General features: G+C 42.3%; 1 protein-coding gene across 3 annotated transcripts in view; it reads left to right on the top strand.

The window, feature by feature from the left end:
* The window catches only part of atrnl1b (attractin-like 1b), a 930295-nt gene that overhangs the window by 860612 nt on the left and 47530 nt on the right, over positions 1-22153 (top strand). The window lies entirely within an intron of this gene.

Raw genomic sequence — 22153 nt, 5'->3', positions numbered from 1 at the left:
CCGACTTCTGATTGAAAATCTAGCCCATTAACTCTGTTTCTCTCTCTACAGACGCTGCCTGATCATCTGAGTCTTTCCAGCCCAACTGGCTCAGGACTTAGAATGACCAGTGTTGGCTACCACACTTTGTGGTGTCCACTGGCACTGGCTGAGAGGGTGGCAGTGGCACCTCTCATGATTTCACTGCTACTCGCATGGGGCATTGCCTCAAATACTCCCACTGGTCTGAGGGGGAACAGACTGTAATAGTGCTGCCATAACTTGGAAGTACTTTCCTTCAAACTTAGTAAACTGGAGGAAAGGGTGGAGCCCATAGCCTGGCTTCAGTATGTGCATCCTGGAGAGATGGTATCACTAGTGCTCGAGAGTCCTGGATATGCAGTCTGCATAGAGGTGACCACATGCTCCATGGCCGACTGCAGTGACTTGATGCAATGCCTGCATACTACACACACATTGGAAGTAGGTTCCTCCACGCTGTCCGTCATGTTGCGTAGCACCCCTGACGGGTACTCCAGTGCACGTGGCAATTCCTAGTGCACAGCTACTACTCACCTTTTTGTAGTCTTGTATGTGCAGGGATGTGCATTGTAGGCTTGTAGACAAAGGTTTTCATTGGTGCTGTCACAGGAAAGTGGTATAGGAATTTAAAACTAAACTAACTTGTTTTGACAAGTGCCAACAACAGGAACATAGTGTTATGGTGCTGTTTTTACAAATCTCATTTGATTCTACTTCAAATAGCCCAGTGATCCTGCGATAATAGAACCCTGTCTAACGGCACCAATGCTCAGTGCAAACATTTAACATGTGTCAGATGCAAAATAGAAGAGTTAATTCTGCTATTACCTTTACTTGTATTGGCCATGGGGACTCCAGAATCATACTTATCATCACAGGGTTCATTACAGCCTATTATTTGAGCCAGTAGCTCCTGATCACCTGAGATTTGTGAACAGAACCACCCTATTGTAGGAGTTTTTGTGACATCGACAATCTTGTTTCCTGCATAACAAATGTGATTTATACGGGAGAATATCGCTGCTCTGTGCACATTCTTTTTGTATTGTTTGTAGATAATTAAATCGGAGTGACTGCTGCCAACGAACCGGAAGCTGTGCAGAAACATTCTGCACATAAATGTCAGGTCCGAAATATGAAACAGTAACGTTCACCATGACAGACAGAGGAGCCGATAGAGATCAGCACACTCGGCAAGAGTACAATAAAACGTTCACAATCTGACAACATCCGAGTATCACCTTTGAGCCACATTTCCTCATTAAATTGTACTGGAAGTTTTAGCAGTTCATTCTGATGAATTAATCAGACCGCTGCCACTCTCTCTCTTCTCGCGTTCCTTCTCCACCCTCCCTCTCATTTTCCTCCCCAGTCTCTCTGTCTAGCGCTCCTCTCTCTATCTCTCCGCACTCTTTCTAATCTCTCTCTCTAATGATCCTTTTCCCAGCCAATTAAATCCCAACGGACCTGCGCCTGCATTCTGTTCACCAGCCGCATGTTCCAACCACAACAGACCGAGGAGCTGAGAGCGATAAACACACTCCGTGAGAGTACGATTAAAATTCTCACAAGCTGACAACATCCTAACATCACCTTCAAGTCACATTACACACCTCACAATCCCTGAAATTTCCACCCCTCACCTTTCTCACTAATCTGTGGGAGGTCTGGTGAGAACAAACAAAAAACCACTGGAACTACGCATGCGTGACTATTTCGTGGGCAGCAGTCGCGTCCTCGTTGAATAAAGTTGGAGGTTTCTGTGTGGTTGCAGCAAACGATAGATTGGCAGATCCACAGAGCCTTATAAATAGCATCTGATTGTTAATGTGTCTTAGCACTGCCCCCCGCAAGGGAGTATCAGCATAATTGTTCATTCTTACAAATTAAAATATTACAAGGAATTTAATCTGTTGATTTAAAAAACGATCTCAACAATGAATACTGACTCTGAAATGTCAGGAATTGCCTTTGGAAGAATTACTTTTGAAGTTGGATCAACCTGGGATAATGACCATCTCCGCTGATATTAATTCAGCTCTTCACACTGTCGCACCTAATACTTCTTCCAAGCCAGTATCCTGATGATATCAGTAGGCACTATTCAAGCAGTGTGTCGCTCTCCAGATGTCCCACTTCATTACAGATGTAAATTAATCTTAAAATGTTAGATGCTTCTGAGCGGGAAGCCTGAAATTAACAAGCACATCATCAAACAACAATAAAATGGTGATTGACCTGAACTTGTATTTAATTAACAATTAGACTTTGTGACCTAGAAATTCGATGAGGCTGTGCCCGTTTTACAGGTGTGAAACGAGCGCAAAAGCATCCAATCTGGTGGGCGACGTGATTCTGAACTGGAAGTGCTCCGCCTGCCATGTTGGTATAGGCATCAAGAGAGGTGTCCAGAAACCATGCCTGAAACCAATGTTGGGAACTTTGCATATGCAAATAAGGGATTTTACCAAATTAGTTTGGCCTGAACGCCCTGAACCCGGGCTGGCTGCATTCAGTAAAACGTGGTCTAAATGGGTCCTTCAGGGGACCGCTGGCAGCTGCCACTAAAACGATAAGGTTTGTAAAATATATTTACCTGAATGTGAAGTCGGGTTTAGCAGGACTTCTCCTCTGAGCTCCACTGCAGCTCTGAAGACTGTTGCTGGATTCTGCTCGGCCCCCTTTTGATTGCCCTCCTTCCGATCGCCCCCTTCCCTCTCTCGATTGCAGCCCCCTTCCCCCTCCTGATCGCTGCCCAACTCCCTCTTCTGATTGCTCCCTCTCTCTCTCCTGATTGCTGCCTCTCTCCCTTTTTGTCTCCCGGTCATCCCCTCCCTCCCGATTGCTTTCCCCCCACCTATCTGAGGGCCATTGCGGATGACTCTGGCCCAAAATTGAAATCCTCTTCACCAGCGAGCTGCTTGGAGATGCCCAGTTGGTGCCTGCAACATGTAAATGAGGTCCAATATCCAATATTGGGCCTACCTGTTCCGCTGCAGTGATCATTCTCTGTGCCCGGTTTGCACCAGTCTGACAGTGCAAACCAATTTCTAGGCTTGTGCTGTTAAAGGGATACAACACCACCTTAGCAGAATAACAAATTATGCATTACATGGTATAATGCTGTTTTTTATAAACAGCCTATTAGCTGACTTGTCATGACCAATGCTATGGGAGATTTGCTAGCATATATAAAAGTTTTCAAACATGCCTTGCACACTCCAGGTGCTAATTTCTATGCTACAGTTTTCTTAAATAAGCTAAGTCGCTTCTTGCTGTTTTGAGAGAAACTAGCCCAGCAACAGTAAATACCCTCTAATTTGCCACAGGCTGTGCCTGAGTAATTATCTTGTAGTCGGCCTCGAGATGTGCATGTTTACACCAATATGACCTTGTGGCCTTAAAGAAACTGGTCTAGTTACACACAGATCCCGTTAGCAGTAGAACAATATACTGAGCATTATATGGAATAGTGCTCCTGTCCTGACTTGCTGTGAGCAATGGTGCAGGAAATTGATAGTCTCTGTCTATGTATTTGCATATAACACACACATGTATGTATATCAAAGATGGAAAAAATAATTTTTAAAACAATTAGTCATGGTGACACTCATTCCTTAATATCAAAAGCATTTAGGAGTAGCACCTAAATGTGCACAACCCAAAAAATGCAGCTAATTGTGCTTTTCCTAACCACAAAAGCTCAGAAAATTTGGTGAATGCTTGGTTGATGAATCTCAGCCAGCTCTACCGCAGCAATGATGTTTGGTGATGATAATGTCACCGTACTTGGCTGCGTGACCTATGCAAGCTAATTCTGCAGCTGTGCAACTGTATCTGGTGTCAGCACATAAAATGCTACGAGCATATAAACGAAGTAATAAATCACCACCTGATGTTAATCTTTTCCAAAAGGACTCCTGTTACTCTCTACTGTAGATCAGTTTTCACACTGCCAAATTTTACAACATAAAACATATCAAGTAATTTCCAGGGATCCACTTATCTACACCCAGAGGGCTGTGGAGGCTCAGTCGTTGACAAAGATTCAAGACAAAGTTTTGGATATTAAGGGAATCAAGGGATATGGGGATAGTGCAGGAAGGTGGAGTTGAGGTAGAAGATCAGCCATGATCTTACTGAATGGCGGAGCAGGCTCGAGGGGCCGAATGACCTACTCCTGCTATTTCTTATGTTCTTATGTTCATATTTAGCAAACATTCCACTTATCAATAGTAAGGTGGCTAATGCAACAGGACTCTTATTCTGTACAGTTTGCCAGCAAGGGTTGATCTTGAAATTCAACTCTCAGTTTTAAAAATGCATCGAGTCGTAACTGTCGGTGTGACTATAAGCTGTCCGAATGATTTCATAAGTGAGGCTGATACACGCTTCTAAAATTGATCAATACAAAACGCTCAATGTTTAAACATTCTGTATTGATTACTGCATTTCTACAATTGTGGTTCAATTTAAAATTTTAGGAAATAATTTTGGAGCAATTAGGCATTAAAATGTTGCTTATGTTGTGAGGTGTTTGATATTACCAATTTTGTAATTATTATTTTAAGATATGGAGATAAATATATTCTATTGGAGATGGATATTCACATTTAGAATTATTTTTATTTTAAGGTTCTTTTGGCTGAGGGGACTAATGGGCAATTGTGGTTATGTTAAAATTGAAACAGAGCAAATAACTCATCATCCCATATGGAGTTCATGATGTTTCTCTTCCCCCACCCCCCCACTCCCACTCCCCTCCACCGGGGATTGCTCCATTGGGAATTACGAGCCTTGCAGTCAGGGTCATTTTGATTATTTATGACTCAAGATAGCGATGAAACTTTTGAACGAGAGCTGCTTATAGCTGGGTTATTTTTTCTCTTTTATCCTTACCCCTCTCCTTGGAATTGTTGGATTTGCTGAAAGAGAACAAATTTCTCAGTTGAAGAGGACAGTGTCTTACAAGTTAAAACCTTTCACCAGTGGCCGAATCTATGACGGTCTTTTACATAAGAGCACTAAGACAAACCACGGCCTGAGCTTCAAAGCCTTTTTTTAAAGATTGTTGACAAAAAATAGTCAACTAAATTGTGGTACGAAATACAGAAGAGAATAAAAAAAATCAAAGTTGAACTAAAAAAATTGAATGTCACCTTCTCATAATTGTTTGTGCTTTCACCCGCATTGTGCAATGCAAGTGAATTCTGAGGTTTTTGGGAAATGGTGCGATTTGAAAAAGGAGGTAAACTTGACCTTCATAAGGCAAATAGCTGACTATATTTGAAAAAGAAACCAATCATAAGTCGGAGTAAGAGAGAACAAAGAGACCGTTCTTCCAGTCTATTCTTCGAGACTATTCACCAGAGCAAGTAATAAGAGTTGGAAAGCCTCGACTAGCAGATTACAGATCAATATAACTTTTTTTTTTTTAACTTACTTACAGGAATGAAAATGGGGTGAAAGGGGGGAGCCATTCACCAAATAATTGAGAACTTTCTATTGTTGAAAGTTGAAACAGAAGGCAACTTAACTCTGATTGTGGGACTAGTATTTTTTAGATGCTCCTCTCTCTAAATTTGTTTCAAAGTTTTATGACTTTCTCTACACAGTTGAAAAATCATTATCCCATGAGAATGTGCAAAGACTATTATTAAATGGATTTTTTTTTCATTTGTTCTACTCTACATACCATGCGTAAATTTTGCTCTTTAGTGTTCCTGGTGCAGAACCTCATGTGCCTGAATTCTCGGCATGTGCACCAGGAGCAGTAAAGACGAAAATTTACCCTCGTAATGAATGAAAGCAAGCATAACTCTCAGGAATGGTTTCTTGATCCTTTAAGAATACACCTCATGATATGAATCCCCACACATTGATTTAAAAGATAGAGCCTTTTGTTAGCTATTATGGTTATGACAGCTGACTGGTGCCTGTTACTCAACCATCACTTTTAACATATGAATTATGGCAAAGATTCTAAAAAGAATTCTTTAAAAAAAAATTCTCTCAGCCCAGTTGACCCTGCTCCTAATATTTGAGGACTAGTTCCCAAATTGGGAGAATTGTCCACAACTAGCCAAGCAACAGCCTTATAGTCACACTCACATAATTATATCTATCGATCAACATCCCAGAGTCCTCCAGCACCATCCCTGGCTTTTCGCACAGGCAGAATAGATCCACCAGATTTGGGGGCATAATCAGGTAGGAGTGGTACTAGGAGTCCTCAGCTTTGAATGTGGACCCGATTGATGTCACATGGATTCAGATAAAACAAGACCAAAGAAACCTCCCACTGATCACCACATACTGCCCCTCTTCAACTGATGAATTAGTAACGCTCCATGTTGACTACCACTTGGAGGAAAATCAAGGGCATAAATTAAACTCTGGGTATGGGACTTTAGCTTAGCTTGGCAGTATCACCACTGATTGAGCTGGATGAGCCCTAAAGGACGTTGATGCCAGCTGGGCCTGCAGAAGATGGTGAGGGGAACCAACACAAGGGAGCAACCTACTTGACCTTACTCTTAACAATCTACTTGTCACAGACATATTTGGTCATAATAGCATTGGGAGGAGCAGCCACTGCACAGTCCTTGTGAAGACAAGTCTCATGCTCCGTGCCGTAGAATTGGGACACACTAAAGACAGATCTGGCAGCAGAATTTTACACCACCACAATCTGTAACCTTCCCTCACTATTCTGTTGCCAACAAGCTGGGACACTAACTGTAGTTTAATGGGGAGTGTGGAAGAGCATGCCAGGAGCAGCACTATGCATATCTTAGAATGAGATATAAACCTAGTGAAGTAACAACACAGGGTTACCTGCATGCTAAACACCAAAAACAACATGCTATTGACAGAGCTATGCAGTCCCATAATCAATGGGTCAGAACCAAGGTCTGTAGTCCTACCGCATCTGGTCAAGAATGATGCTGGACAACCAGGCAATTGACAGGAGGAGGAGACTCAATGAAAATGATATCCTAACCATATTGGAGCCCAGCACATGAGTACTGGAGACAACGCTGAAGTATTTGCAAGCATATTCATCCAAAAGAGCCAAATGGATAAATCTACTCAGCCTCGCCCTGAGATCCCCACCATCAGAAATGCTAATTTGGTTCGCTACATGTGTCATTTAAGAAGTGGCTCAGTGCACTGGTTATAATGAAGGTTATGGGTTCTGTTGGCATCCTGGCTACAGTGCTGAAGAAATGCTCAACAAAAGTTGCATCCCCTTAGCCAAGTTGTTCCACTGCAGTTAGGACACTGGCATTTACCCAACAATTGTTGCAGTCCCAAAATATTGCTGCAGGAATTCTACAGACTAGTACTCTCAGACTGAGCATCTTCATTTGGGCCATCCCTCCCACCGTAAGGTCATAAGTGAGGCAGGTTGCTGATGATACCGCAGTGTTCAGGTCCATTCACAACTCTTCCAATAAAGAAGCAACCCATGCCAGCCAGCGGCAGGACCTGAATAACATTCATGCTTGGGCTGACGAATGGTAGCTAATGGTCATGCCACATAAGTACCAGATTGTAAGTATCTCCAACAAGAGTTAACCGAACTAAGAAAACCTTACCACTTCCTCTGGCCTTCAAAAGCACCACTATCACCGAGTCTCCCACCATCAACATCTCTACAAGTTTTACAATTGCACACTTGTGAAGGATAGTGTATCTCAGCCAGCACACCACTATTTCATCGTCTAAGCATGAGCACAGCAAACCCTTATATGGGAGCATGCATGTTTGGTCGTTAAAAAAAAAAAAAATGTTTTTAATGGGATCATCCAGTCATAGAAATATATGTCACAGTAGAGAACTGGAACCCGGACAGCTTATATTTCAGAAGTTGAAATTGTACAATATGGAAATTAGTTTTGCTTTCTTTACATTTATTTCAGACTCTTAGGGGTCGATTTTCTGGCCGCCGTCGGGCAGCTTTCCAGGCGGCCGGGGGCTGAAAATCGGCAAAAAAGCGGGTCGGGACCCCGCCCCGCCTGATTTCCCGCCCCGTCCGACTTTCGGACCGCCGTTTCTACGTGACCCGCCTCAGTCCCGGCCGCCGCTGGCAGGACTGGCCGTCGGAGCAGTAATGAGCAATTATCAGCTTGTTGAGGTAGATTTTCCGGGGCCGATGTGACTTTGGGGCTTTCCCCACATCAAACACGCCTGTGGGGAACCCTGCTGATGAGAGCTGGCATGAAAACAGTTGGCTTGCTTGCTGTCAGCTGCAGGTCAATGAGGGCTGAAGAGATTTAAAGAGGCAGCATTTGCAGGCTGCATGACCTTGTTGATGAAGGCTTGGGGGAACTTTTTGAAGGCTTAGGAACAGCTGTAGAAAGTTGGAGCCTCACACACTTCTCCAGTGTGAGCTCCTGGGAAGCCCCTCTCACCACCCTAACTCAGCGCCCCCTCAACGGAGGCATCTGCCAGAAGCATGGGAGGCCTTTGGTACCTTCCCTTCCTGGCATTAGAGGATCTCCAACAGCAGAGGCGGCAGCAGCAGAACCAGGAACAGCAGGATGAGCACCAGGAGCACCAGGCTGCTGCTCACTCACCTGAAGCTGCACAAGCCAGAAGGGGCCAGTGCTTGGAAGTGGCTTGAGAGCACCAGTGGGGCCTGTTTCTGCACTGGCAGTCCTACTCAGAAGGACTTCCATGAAGATCTGGTTTCTCTGTTCAACAGATGGCCAACGCTCCTCAAGAGATGTCATTCTCTTATGAGCACTCACCATGTTTTCCGTACCCTGGCGAGTTATCTCCTCCATGGAGGTTGCCAACCTTTCCATGGTGATGCGTTCATGCGCCAATGACTCCACAAAGGCTCTGCTCATGGTCGCTATGGACTCCTCCATTCGCTCCACACTCACAGCGACCCTGGGGACAAAACCTGCCAGAGACTCCTGCATCTGTGCATGGAGATCCATCACCTCTTCTCTTGCGGATGGACCCAGAGGCAGAGGGTCGACATGCAGCGCAGCTGAGCTGAGCTGGCAGAGTCCTGCGCCCTCCGACGAGGACTCTCCACTGCTGTCCCTGTCTCCAGAATCTGCTGAGGCTCACTTGTGAGCTGTGAAACACCAGGTGACAACACTACTCTATGTCCCGAAGGTCCAACCGAGGTGTGAGTGTCTGTGCTGGTGCTGGGTGCGCTTACTTCTGCTGACGCTGCGCCCTCAGAGGTTGGAGCTTCCTCTGAAGAGTCTGGCTGCACAGCCTCTTCCTCCTCCACAGTGAGGACGGGGGCTCTGGATGGTACTGTGGGGGAGTAAAGGAAGGAGTTAGAGATGTAATGCCAAAGTTCTTCTGGTGACTCCCAGCGAGTTGGCATCTTCTGACACCTGCATCCATGCAGCATTGGTCTCAGTGGGAGGCCTCTTCCTCACTGACCTAGGGAAGAGGACCTCCCTGTGGGCCCTTACCCCATCCAATAATGCCTGCAGTGAAGCCTCGTCGAATTTGGAGGCAGCTCGGGGTCTGGCACTGGCCACAGCTGCTGCAGGCTCCTCTGCCATCCTGTATGGTTTGTTTGGAAGCCTTCAGAGGATGCAGTGCTTGCTACGGACCTTGAAAGCACCATGAATGATGACATCATACTGTGGGGATTTCTGACTCGAATTGGACAATTAGCAAGGCTTCCCACATGCTGGGAATTAATTGGCCACTTGAGGGAAAATTGCGTGGAGCTGGCTGACACTTTTTTATGTGTGTCAGAAACCCTACATTCGAGGAAACCCGACCATTTCCCACACAAGCCGAAAATTGGGGCCTTAATATCAATGGAGAGAGCATTAGACAAATGCTGCAAATAGTGCCCCAAATGGTACAAACAACTCGCAAATGATATAAACAACTAAAAGGCAGTTCTGAAAGAACTTTCATATGGTGACCATAAATCTTTATATTGACAGCAAGATGGATGGTATATATTCACTGTGGGGGTAGAAGAAATTTGTATTGGAATATATGGTGGCCCTAAGGGTTTTCTCAACTCACTTCACAGACAATCAACCTCTACTTGAAGAAAGGCCCTTTAAGGAAGCCCCAAGAAAATTTGGTGGCAGAGTTGCCGTTGTTTAATAACTGCAGGGCGGAAGCATATTGTTTTGTAATACATTGAAAGATTTACATAGATGGTAGTTGTGCAAGGGAATTGACACCCTTGTAAATTGGATAATGGTCCTGCAACATCCACATAGATGCTATCTGCACAAATAAGGAATGGATCCTGCAGATTACAAAATAGAAAACAATGGTTCTACTAATTTGATTAAACTGGACTCTCTTTCTCACACATGTGTCTTATTACGTTAAGGGAAGCATTATTGTTATTGACCGTATTCTGATGATGGAGAAAGGAGAGATGTGATCAGATGTTGTTGGTATCCATTTATATACCCAATATATGGACTTTTTGTGTGCAACTGTGTGTAGATACTACAGGAGATAATTTGGAAATATCTAGCCAAAAAATATTCAGAGAGAAGCAGCACAGGAATGTTAAATGGGGAACAGTTACATGATAGTGTAATATGTGATGCCCTTAAAGGAGCAGGTATCCTGAAAAGGTGGAGGTAAACATCATTCAAAATCAAAGCACCTCGTTTCTTGGTTTTTGATCATGTATATTTCTGTCCGTTGCAATTCTTGAATGACCATTCCTTCCTAAATGGTCCTTGGTGAACATTTTTCACCAACCCACACCACCAGCAGGGCCATGTGTGTAGTCATAGGGCTTATTGGAAAATTGCAGCTGGTTTCAATGGTAGCTTCCCAGTGGTGAGTGCAACGGTTTCCGTATGTGCATTGTAACACACGTGATATCATTATTTCCAATATGTATGATGAAGTACACCTTGAGGATCATGTTTGCGTCCGGTTGGGAAAATGTATCAAACTTCTAAATTGCAGTGTGCAAGTATTTTTATTTTGTAAATACTGAAAGTTAGTGCAAATCTTTGTTAAGGGCACTCAGAAAACCTTATACGCTATGTGGAGAACATAGAATCATGGTAGTTTACAACATTTCTTCTCCAGTCTAGGGTGCCATCAGGAACCGGGGATTTATCTTCTTTGAGTTCTGCTCATTTTTTTCAGAATAAAATCCTTTTCTACAATTATGTCTTATCACTGGCGAGAGCACAAAGTCAGGAGGTAAGTTTTGGATTGCCCTAGCGAAGGCCAAGCACAGACATGATGGACAAAATTACCTCCTCCTCTACTGTAAACTTCTATGATTCTGTGCTTTTAAAAGTTTATAACAAATTCCAACACAACAGCTTCATGATTTAACCCTCAAGTACAATTTCTTTTGGCTAATTCCATTTCAAGGCTGAACTGCATCTTTGGTTGCACCCCTGCTGAGACTAAACTCTACACTCTTCTAACATTTCACACTCCACTGGTCTCCTGCTGCTCGTGACTAATTTCTAAAGTTTTAGAAGGTGGACTGAGAAAACACTTGGTTATGAGTAGGCCAGCTATGAATTGGTAAGCTGATTTATATCAGACAGTAATGAATGTACAGACCAACAGTTATGATTAAACTCACATTTTGTTGTACTGCACTTGTGCACTAACAATGACAATAAAGTTGATTATTATTATTATTATTCAGTCAGTACAATTTGTCTTCATGTAATAATAGTGAGCAGGCACTGCTGTCCCACATCAGCGAGTCATCCTGCTGACTTAAACAAAATAACTTCTAACCACTGTCTTGCATTCTAACCTTTTCGCAAGCTTTGTTGGACCTGATGTCTTTTTTCAAAAACCTGACTGACTGACTATGCCTCCTGTTTTTTTCTATCTCCTGTATTCATAACCCTGCCGAAAGTCTGGGACCAGAGACTTCCAAACACAATGGATATGAGGTGTTTATTGATTACCAATACAGGCTCATGACTTGCTTATTGTTTACAGTCTTTGGAGAAAATTTCCATCTTAACCACCTTTTGCCTCAGTACATACAGTAAAATAAATCTTTTGAATATCTTTTGCTTTAAAGCAGAACCATCTAACACTTTTTTCCCCCCAAAAATCCTTTCTGTGGGAAAATGGTCAAAACATTCCCGAAACATAACCTCCACGTGTTCAAGGTCAGTTGGTAAGGTCCGTCACTAGAGGCAGGCCTAGAAAAGGCTACCTGAAGAAGAGAGCTATCCAGGCCCAGAACAAATTTTGATCTGATTTAGTGATAGGCCTGACCAAAAGCAAGTGTTACTTAGTCCACTAATCAGAGCAAAGTGGCATAGTTTATTGTTTTTCTTATTTATGGGAAGCGACTGAAGTCAAGTTGAATTAAAAACAGAAAATGCTGGAAATATTTAGCAGGTCAGGCACCATTTGTGGAGAGCGAAACAGAGTTGGTGTTTCAGGTCAATGATCTTTCATCATCGACCTGAAATGTTAACTCTGTTTCTCTCTCTACAGGTGTTGTCTGACCTGCTGAGTATTTCCAGAATTTTCTGTTTTTATTTCAGATTTCCAGCATCCGCAGTATTTTCCTTTTGAAGTTAAGTTGGTACGGTGAAATTTGCTATAATTGTTATTCTGTATATTCACTAAATTCCTGCAAAATCAAGCAGCTCAACAATTCATATCTGACCTCACCTCGCTTAAATGTTAATCAGTCCGTCTTTCAGAAGATCAGAGAAATGCCCATGAGAATTACCATATCCAGTCAATATGATAACTAGGTCTCATCCCCTGGGACACACTATCATACATCTAAATATTGAGCAGCGAAAGTAAACTTCTGAATGAGAGAGAAATGGCTTAACTTATGCAATACTAACCTGAGAGACAACTAGGATCGACCTGAAATTTGTAACAGTCTTGCTGAGGCCAACCTCCACACTTCCCTGACCTTTCACACTCCTTGGTTTCTTGCTGCTCAAGGCATGTTTAATATTTATTTAATCTTCATATATTTTTAGTGGAGATAGAAAGTAAAAGTTTATTTTTACAGAATGTGATATTCATGAAATATAAATGAAATTGCATTTTAACATCTTCCAAAATTTGGAATCCATTTGTTACTGATAGCACATTTAGTATTCAAAACAGACTTGAGACAATTCTTGGAAGAAAATGCCACTTGTACTTGCTTATTTGCGAGTGAAAAGCTACATGAGCCGATTGCATTGGGTAAATGTAGTGTTGACTTCTCAGACTAAATTGATTTAGGCAGTTGGGTCATTTTTCAACACTTTTATTCACCAATGTAGAACAAAACACATGATTAATATTGCACTTGACTTTTGAGATTCTGCAGATGAAAATCCTGACTGCTTTATTTATAATAAAGTGAAGGGCAATACTGTTTAGGCCTAGATACTTTTCTACTTTGCATGCACTGACAGGACAAAGTACTGCATGGATACTAACCCGACAGGGCAAAGTACACAATGAAGCAGATGTAGCTCTATGGACAGAATTCTAATCTTTTTGTGGAAAGCACAAAGGCCGTGATTTTGCCGGCACTCAGCGAATGGGATGGGTGGTGGGTCAGCTGTGAAATTTAAAATGATTGACCGAGTTGGGAACCCGCTGTCAAAACACGCACACCTGCAGTTCCCTATGCCGGGTCTGCCAGTGCTGAGCAGACCCGACAGGCAACGGCGGGGGACCCGATTCAAATCATTAGTGGCTTGTTTACAGCTACTTAACAATGCCTTTTTTCCCAGGTTTTTGAATTTGACAGGTCACCCACCGGTTTCCCGCTGTGCCTAGACCTCATCTGTGAAGCTGAGGCAGGAGGTCACTAGCCATTGAATCAGCTGATGAGTTGACAGCTTCAAATGTCAAGTCAAAGCTCCCAGCTGCTTGAGATATGTTCCCTTAACCACTAGCTTCTCTAAACTGCATTTCCACAATAGATTCAGGATACTGCAAATCTTTACACAAGTCTCCATCCAGTCTGACCTCATCACCTCTCCCACCATTGACAGATCACTTCTGTCATCTCTACTTCACCTGCCATCTATTCCATTAACATGGGTGCCCTTTATACTCTCTTACCTTGGTCCTCAGAATCTGACCACGATTAGCCCCAACACCAGCAGCACCAACAACCACACCAACCTTCTCCACAATCACCTGATGCTGCACAGGACAGATAGCATCAGCACCCGACCACATTGCTACCAGGGATGGCCTCACCATGGCCGGATTTACTTCACTTGACAGCCAACCTGGCTGCCACATGATGCGCCAGGTTGGCACCACCCCACACCAACAACAGAAAGCATCCCTACAATGCCCAAGCCATTCCTTTCACATTCATCACCATTGCGGGGGGTACCGTTGGGTCTCGCCATTCACTGCAACTCACTAAGCCACTTCCAACGGTGCACACAAATCTGTCCAAGAATGCAGAGTGTTGAAAATAAAGATTTCAATGTTTGACAGCACATTAACAGAAACTTCACATGAAGATTGGCTAAAACACACAAGTGCCGACCCTTGCGTGTTGGTATGTTTGGACTAGGATGAGGGTGAGTGTGAGGGGTGACTAGTGACATGGGGAATAGAGAGGGATGGGTGGAGGTGTAATGTAAGTTGATGTAAGTAAGGATGTGCAGGAGTAGGGTAGGGAAGGCAAAGTGATGGGGACGTGATGAGTGGCACAGCAGGATGAGATTGAGTGGCTTTGCAGAAGCGTTTCGTGATCTACTGAGATCATTGAAAGGTTTGTGCTGCTGCAGCCTGGTCCTCCCAATGACATCCCTGCTTGTGTCCTCCTGTGCAATGTGCAACCAGGCTGCGTTGGTCTCTTGGAGAGGTGTCTTCCTCCCATTGGAAGGGAAAAAACCTCCCTGCGTGCTGTGACTCCCTCCATAAGCATACGGAGGGAGTCATGGGAGAGCCTGGGTGCAGCCGTGCACCTCTGTGCAGTGCTTGTCAGTGTTTGCAGCACCTCAATGCTGTAGAACACTGACAGCACAACTGGGAAAGTAAATTTGCACATGGTCCCTTTAAGGAAACCGGCTGATGATGCATCATCAAATGACATCATCAGACCCGCTTCCTTCAATTGGCTGGGAAACTCGCTGGGCGGGATTAACAAGCCCAATCAGGGGAATGTCATGCCGGAGGCCGAGATGAAGCCAGCAGCAAGGCCGCGATTTGCCCGCCACGGACCCACCGAGGTAGGGAAAATTGCAGCAATAATATTTGTCCCACACCATTTAGTGCCATCACAAAAAATATATACCTGTTCTTTTCCTTTTATTTGTTTCTATGGTGCTACTGAGATTTAGAGCTTTGTCATGCTGAATCAGACAATGATGGTGAATTAGTTTGTGGTGCATCAAACATGAGCTGTAATATTTTGTTAGCCGCTTGCTATTGTATGGCCCTTAGCCAGATTGAACTGAAAACTACTCTGCCCCCATCATTATTTTATTGTTTGAAACCTGAAAAGTTGTTATTTTCACCATTCTTTGTATTTTGGTGCAAACTCCTGCAATGCAGAAGATGAGGAGAAATGGCTACAGACTCTGCAAAGCTATGGGTGAACTGATCTTTACAGTGGTGAAGCATGGTAGCACCCGAGCACATCATTGTCGTCTAGGGGCTCATCCGTAATAGGACGTTGCAGCTACCAGCTTCTTCCAACCATTGTTATTCAGGGCTCTCACTTGTGCCTCATCAGCAGTAAGGATCATGCTGTTAAGGAGCACTTTTACGTTGTCATCCCATCATGTTCTGGATCTCCCCCATGGCCTCTTCCATATTGGTGGTGCAGGCTCTAGCATTGGCCCAGAAAAATTGTGGTGCCTTTATGAAGTGAACTAACTGTCTGGAAAAAATTATATTGATCTGGGTCCTAGCTCAAAGCTATTTCATTCTTTGTCACAAGCATTTTGAATAAACTGAGTGCACGATGATACCTATTCTATATTTTAGATGCACTTTCCGAGAGCATTCCCTACATGTGTTTTGAAATCTCATATAGTGCTCAGAAAGTTATCGATCCCTCAGGAATGGGGAGGTGCTGATCTTCAAACCTTTATATTTATTTCATGCATCTGGCAGATCTGTGTGCACACAGTGCAATCTCCTTTTTATAGGGAGATAGGCTATAGTTGCAAGATAGGGTTGTGACATAGCCATCCATTTGGAAGCTAGTGGTGTGGGGATTGTGGAGGTAAATGATCCCTTTGTGTGCCATATTTTAGAGTGTGGTGAGCAGCACAACCTAAATGTAATATTCGCAGGCAGATTTTATGTCAGATTCATCAATTTAACTCGGACCTAATGGGGTTGAATATATATCTTACACTAGCACAGTTGGAATGATGTGAACTGTATCATTTATCAAACTTATCTAGTAGCAGAGTTATGGTATCTTTTCTGCACTTATGGAAGTTTATGTTTCCACAGTCAGATGTTTTGCAGTATTTCAGAGATATTAGTTGCGAGACAAACCCACAATAAAAACAGTAGATCACTGAGCACTCAAAACAACGTCCTTGGATTTTCAAGTAAACTCAGCGACTCATTGCATCTCTATAGCAAAGTATGGTGGCACTTTTACTGGATTTTTTATGTACAGGAATCAACATGAGAAAAGGATGATTCTTGGAGGCTCAGTTAAAGAGGTAGATTGGGTTTATGTTTGTAAACCCCGGCCCATAAATTAACAGTGTACATAGGAAGATCAAGATTTCTTAACTAAACATACCATATTCCAGCAGGACTATTTTCCCAGAAGTATGCCCCTTGCACTGAAGGGCTGTGGGTTGAAGAGCATGCAAGTCTGTTTGATGTGGAATTGGCTGGTCCTTTTGGGAAATAATGTGAAAAGAAGTAAGCTCAATTATTCATAACCCTGCTGGGTATATTAGTGGACTGTTTATTTGCTGCCGTTCAGCAATGTATGTCTATTGAATAAAAGTCGTACACATTCTATATCCGAAGCTTTTGAGTGGAAGTGGAGTGCATAGACCAAAAGAGTAAATCATCTTTGGTTGCCTAAATCTGTTGATCAAAAATGTCCCAAATTGTTCATTTCCCACGAATTACTTTATAGGCAAACACAGTAGCTATTTTGCACACAGGGAGGTCCCACAACCAGTAATGAGATGAATCACCAGATAATCTATTACATTTTTACTTATATATTTTTTCCACCCCTTTGTTTTGGATCTTCCCTTACCCCCCCCCCCCTTTCCTTTTTTTTCTCTCTCCCACACGGCAGCTGTCTCTCATCCTGCCAGTACACTTCACACCTAATCTTGCCGTCTTTTGTCTCCACTGTCCTATTACCATCTCGTCTGGTTTTGAATACCCCTTAATGTCTCTTTTACTTCTTTTGTTCTATCGCAGCCCTGCCTTTGATCTATTTTATTTCCTTTCCAGTTTGAAAAAGGGTTAGACCCGAAACATCACTCTAATTTCTCTCCACGGATGTTGCCTGGCCTGCTGAGTTTTTCCAGCATTTTCTGTTGTTACACCAGATAATCTATTGGTGGAGTTAATGAGAGGAGAATATTACTCAGGACACCAGGCAAACACCTTGCTCTCTCCTTTGAATAGTGACATTTTCAACATTCACCTGAACAGAGTGGACAGGGCATTTGTTTAATGTTTAATTTAAAGAATGGCAACTCTGGCAATGCAATGCAGCGGTCCCTCAGAATTGCACTGATTATGTCCTGGAGTGGGCTTGAACTCATGAGTTTCCTGAACCAGCGATGACAGCGCTATCAACGGAGCCACGCTGACTCTTAACATAATTATTTAGCTTTATACACTGGAAGCTTGTACTGTATGACACATTGTATGTATATGCTGCAAAAGAAAGCATAAGCAATGCTTCAGTTAGAAAGAAACAAAGAACTTGGCACTTATAGGAAACAAAAACAGAAAAAGCTGGAAACACACAGATTGTCAGTCAGCATCTCTACTAGACAATCGCTGGTCCAGGCTTGTACCCTTCTTCAGAACACTTATGTTTATTTGATGGAAGGAGGGTGCTGCTGTTTTGAATCTTAAGGTTTATTCTAAATATTTGCAGAATTTGAATCTTCCATTACTCGTTCAAATGCTGCATAACTCCTGATTTCAAAAAAATATTTGTTGCTGTAGGCAATGCTTGTGCTCAGGTTCGACCTAATGCAAGTCTTGTAATATTTATTTATATGAGGCAGAAGCCTCATATTTACTGTATGATTTTAAAAATTGTGCTGCAGTCACCATTGCACACTTTTGAGACCACTTGAGTTTTTCATAAGACGCTGTAGGCATTTTGAATTTTATCAAATAGCCTGCTGTTTTACCAATGATTCAAAATGAGTTTCTAAACAACATGTAGACTAAGAGAAGTACAGCACTTGCCAGTATGGTCAGTTTAAAGATATTAGTACTGGAAACGGCATGCACCCCACCTGGGTCTTAGGTAGCCACTTTTTCACCCATTTTGACTTCTATTTTAAAGGTCGTTACATGGCACAGGAAATTCTCATTGCATACAACTCCTTTAGTGGATTTGATTAGCAATTGCACTGTTTTTAAAAAAACCTTTACATTTTTTGTGTGACAGTGTAATGTCTATTTTATTAAAATATAAATCAATGCAAGTTTTGGTTGTAATGAAAGGGGTAGTTATTTATGGTTTAGTTGCAATGATTAATGGCTTTTTAAGATTTTTTTTTACATGTGTTTTAGGACCATCAACTTTTTGTTCACCGAGATGCAATTATATAGGCCCTAAATTGCTGTGACAGGCCAACAAATGGCGCCCGCTGTTAGTTAGACTTGCCCTTGCCATTTAATGTCAGCAATATTTTGCCCTGCAAATTGCTGGAAGTGCGCAATGGAAATGGCGTGATGCCCTCTATAGGGCATCTGGGATCTGAGTGAGCAACTGTGTATCTCCTTAACCAATCAGATTGAAGGATTGTGAAATGAACATCGCAAGGTCTGAACAAGGACATATAAGTTAGTGTGGATGAATTCAATGTCAAATCAGGTACAGAAAGAGAGGGAAAGAAAGATTGGATTAAGAGAGAGAGAAAAAAAGACAAAAGAAAAGATTTAAAAAATATTTTGAGTTTGTTTTAATCTCCAACAACAATTAAAACCTGAAGGAATGAGACTCTACACTTGAAATAGTTCATTTTCAGTGCCAGAAAGGTTGTTTGGCAGTAATGAACACTTTATCATGTTGTAAAAAGGGTAGTTAGACTGAAATGGGCGAGCCCTGACCTTCTGTGGCGAGTTTAGTTCATATCTACTGTGAAACTATAGCAATCCTACGCCATTCATTGCATTTCATTGGCAAGCCATGAAGTATGGCTACTTGGGTGAGGTTCTGGTGAGAAAAAACTGACAGAGAAATCTGTTAAAAATTCTGTTTTTCTGTCACCGTTTGCCATTATAAATTGCCGTGTCAACATTTCCTATTTAATTTGCTTTGTCAACTGTCTTGATTTTCAGACCGCGAGGTGGCTCTGTGGAATAAGTTTCAAAAGTCTTCCCCCCCAACTTCATCACCATCTTGAATATAAAAAAGTTATATTCATCAAGTCAGAATTTATCTAGTGAGGCAGAGGAAAAATACCTAGTAATTCACCCTGGACCCTTTTTAAAAAAAAAAGGAACTTCTTTCTCCTTCCTGTTGCTCACCTATTTTCTGTGTGTTTTCATATGTTAATTACACCATATGAACACATTATTCTGCTAAGAATAGAGCTCAAGAGGATTTAATACAAATTATAGCTAAATGCTGCAATTTTTTATGAAGCATTGAAACCTCTCGTCAGTGACTCCAGTAGTGGCATATAATTAAAACAATTACTTCATCAAAAAGCTTTCTGCGCTCCTGTCTTGTATCTGACAGTGATTTCTGCTCTGTTACTTTCTGCTTGAAACTGAAACTATTACATTTAGTTAAATGTAAGTGCAACCCAGCAGTTATATGTGAACATGATCTAAAAACATAGCGTGGCTTCCACTTAGTTATGTTCTAATTGCTGCACATAACATTAGAAAGTTTTGCCGTACTATGACGTTCATGAGGTATTTCTTTGCTTTGGTTCTGTTCTTTAGATAGATGTACAAGTGCTACCATTTATTTTTGGATGCTTATGGATTATGACTTTTATTCTACTTCCTGTAGAAAAGCCAGCTTGTGATGTATAAGGATCAACTAGTGATTGGAAAATGGGAGGGGGAGGTAAGTGGGGTCACTTTGGGGTCATGGGGTAGGTAATTGAGAGCCAGGTCAACCCCCTGTGGTAAACATACTAGTCCAGGCCAGGTAGGTCCATAGTAAACTCCAAAGCGTTGGTATTGACTGACAATCCGATCTGGATCACTCATGGAAACTGATGGGGGAGACTTGTCCTGGGGTTTGGGATTCTTCCCACTCGGCTCCAATAAACCCTGCAAGCCAATGCCCCAACAGCAAGGGTGGTCCTAGCTGGACAACCAGCAGGAAGCTTGCCAGTGCCCTATACTGGTTGGCTGCACAGTTTTAGCTGGTTAGACTCTGGCCATACCCTCTGTGCACACTCTGTGCTCTGTCAACTTGCACCGAAGCTCTCTTAATTTCGATAAGTGGGGTGTGCTACCTGTGTGGATTTCTCAGTAGCTGATTTGAAGACTTGGAAACATGTTGATATGTGTCTGGTACCCAGCTGACAAAACAAAAGATACAGCATTGCACAGCGCACAAGCTTAGCACATTCCTGCCAGTGAATTTTTATGAGCATTGGGAATAAGATAGATTACCACCCCATTAAAAAATATAGCAAGCTCTTTATTTTCAAGAGTGGGACATAGAGCAGCAGGTCATAGTTTACAGCCAAGCGTAGCAAGTTTTGCTGCAAAAAGAGGTTGGCAGGCTTGAAATCGCTGCTGTGGTTTTAGGGTTGTTGGAAACTTGATTTCCACTTCACAATATTGAGATGTGAAAAGTGGCTCAAGACTGACTAACAAATCTGTAATGTCGCTGGAGTTCAGTATAATGTTAAAGGGACATCATCTTCCTGAAAATATACTGGCACAACTTTTATTTTGTTTACAGACGTGAAGTAAATCGTATCACATCAATTTCACATCATTGTGGTGAAAATGCTGCATGATTTTTCCAGATCTTCTCATTTGCCAAACAACAGCCTGTTAAAATAACACAGAAGCAAAATCTACTTGGCCAAGGCATTTCCTCTGTTTTCTGTCACACATCTAAAATCATTCATGACTTATTCATGAAACCCAATATGTCTCCAGTCTGCATCCTAGATCTAGCTTTACAGTTATCCACAACACTATCTTGTCAGATATGCCAGCATTTTCTGGCCAGGAAATGGATGCTCAAGAAAGCTGCTTCAGTGGATGTAGGCATACATTTATCCCACCTGCTAATATATGATTTAACTGCAAGTTAGTCAAAACAAGGAATCAGAATTGTCAGCCTGTTTAAAATCATTAGCATACATAGTGGTTTATGTATTTTTATATTAACTAATTAAATTCCATGATACAGCAATCAGCAACAGGCTATGTCATAATATCATGTCAAACAGAACTGCATCAAAACAGATTTAATAGCCAATAGAAAGCACATTTCCATGTCAGTCCAACTGTTTCAATGGGGGACAATAGAAGAGAGCCCAAGTTGTATGAATGTCTTGTTCACCAGTAAGATCAGTTCCTGAGAAGAAACATGGGCTCATTATCCACTAATCTGCATATTACGCTTGCTGAAAGAAAAATAAAGTCGTTCCAAAAATTGTTTGTGAAAGTCTAGGGTGTGGCACAAGTAGATCTTTCTCTTAGTGCAGCACTTTAGATGCACTGCTGGCCAGCGGTGATATCACAAGTGTGGAAATGTGCACTGCGTAAGTTCACATTTAAGGCACTACTTGAGTCTTACTGGTGTCGTATGACAAGTTTAGAGCTCTCAAATATGCTTACCAATGAGCGGATCCCGTGTGCTGACAACTAATGTGACCACAAGCCTCATTGTTCATTTGCCACCTGAAAAATGCAGTTATTATCGAAATGTTAGGAATGAGATTCATAACGAGAAAATGACACAAATTGTAATCCTGCTTAAATGTATGGAGCTATGTTTATTTTTTATCGTGGAAACACA

The sequence above is a fragment of the Somniosus microcephalus genome, chromosome 8, assembly GCF_052327205.1.
Source record: "Somniosus microcephalus isolate GS21.2 chromosome 8, FLI_Smic_1.0, whole genome shotgun sequence".
Lineage (NCBI taxonomy): Eukaryota > Metazoa > Chordata > Chondrichthyes > Squaliformes > Somniosidae > Somniosus > Somniosus microcephalus.
The sequence above is the reverse complement of the archived record's forward strand: the minus strand, read 5'-3'. Positions and strand labels throughout refer to the sequence as shown.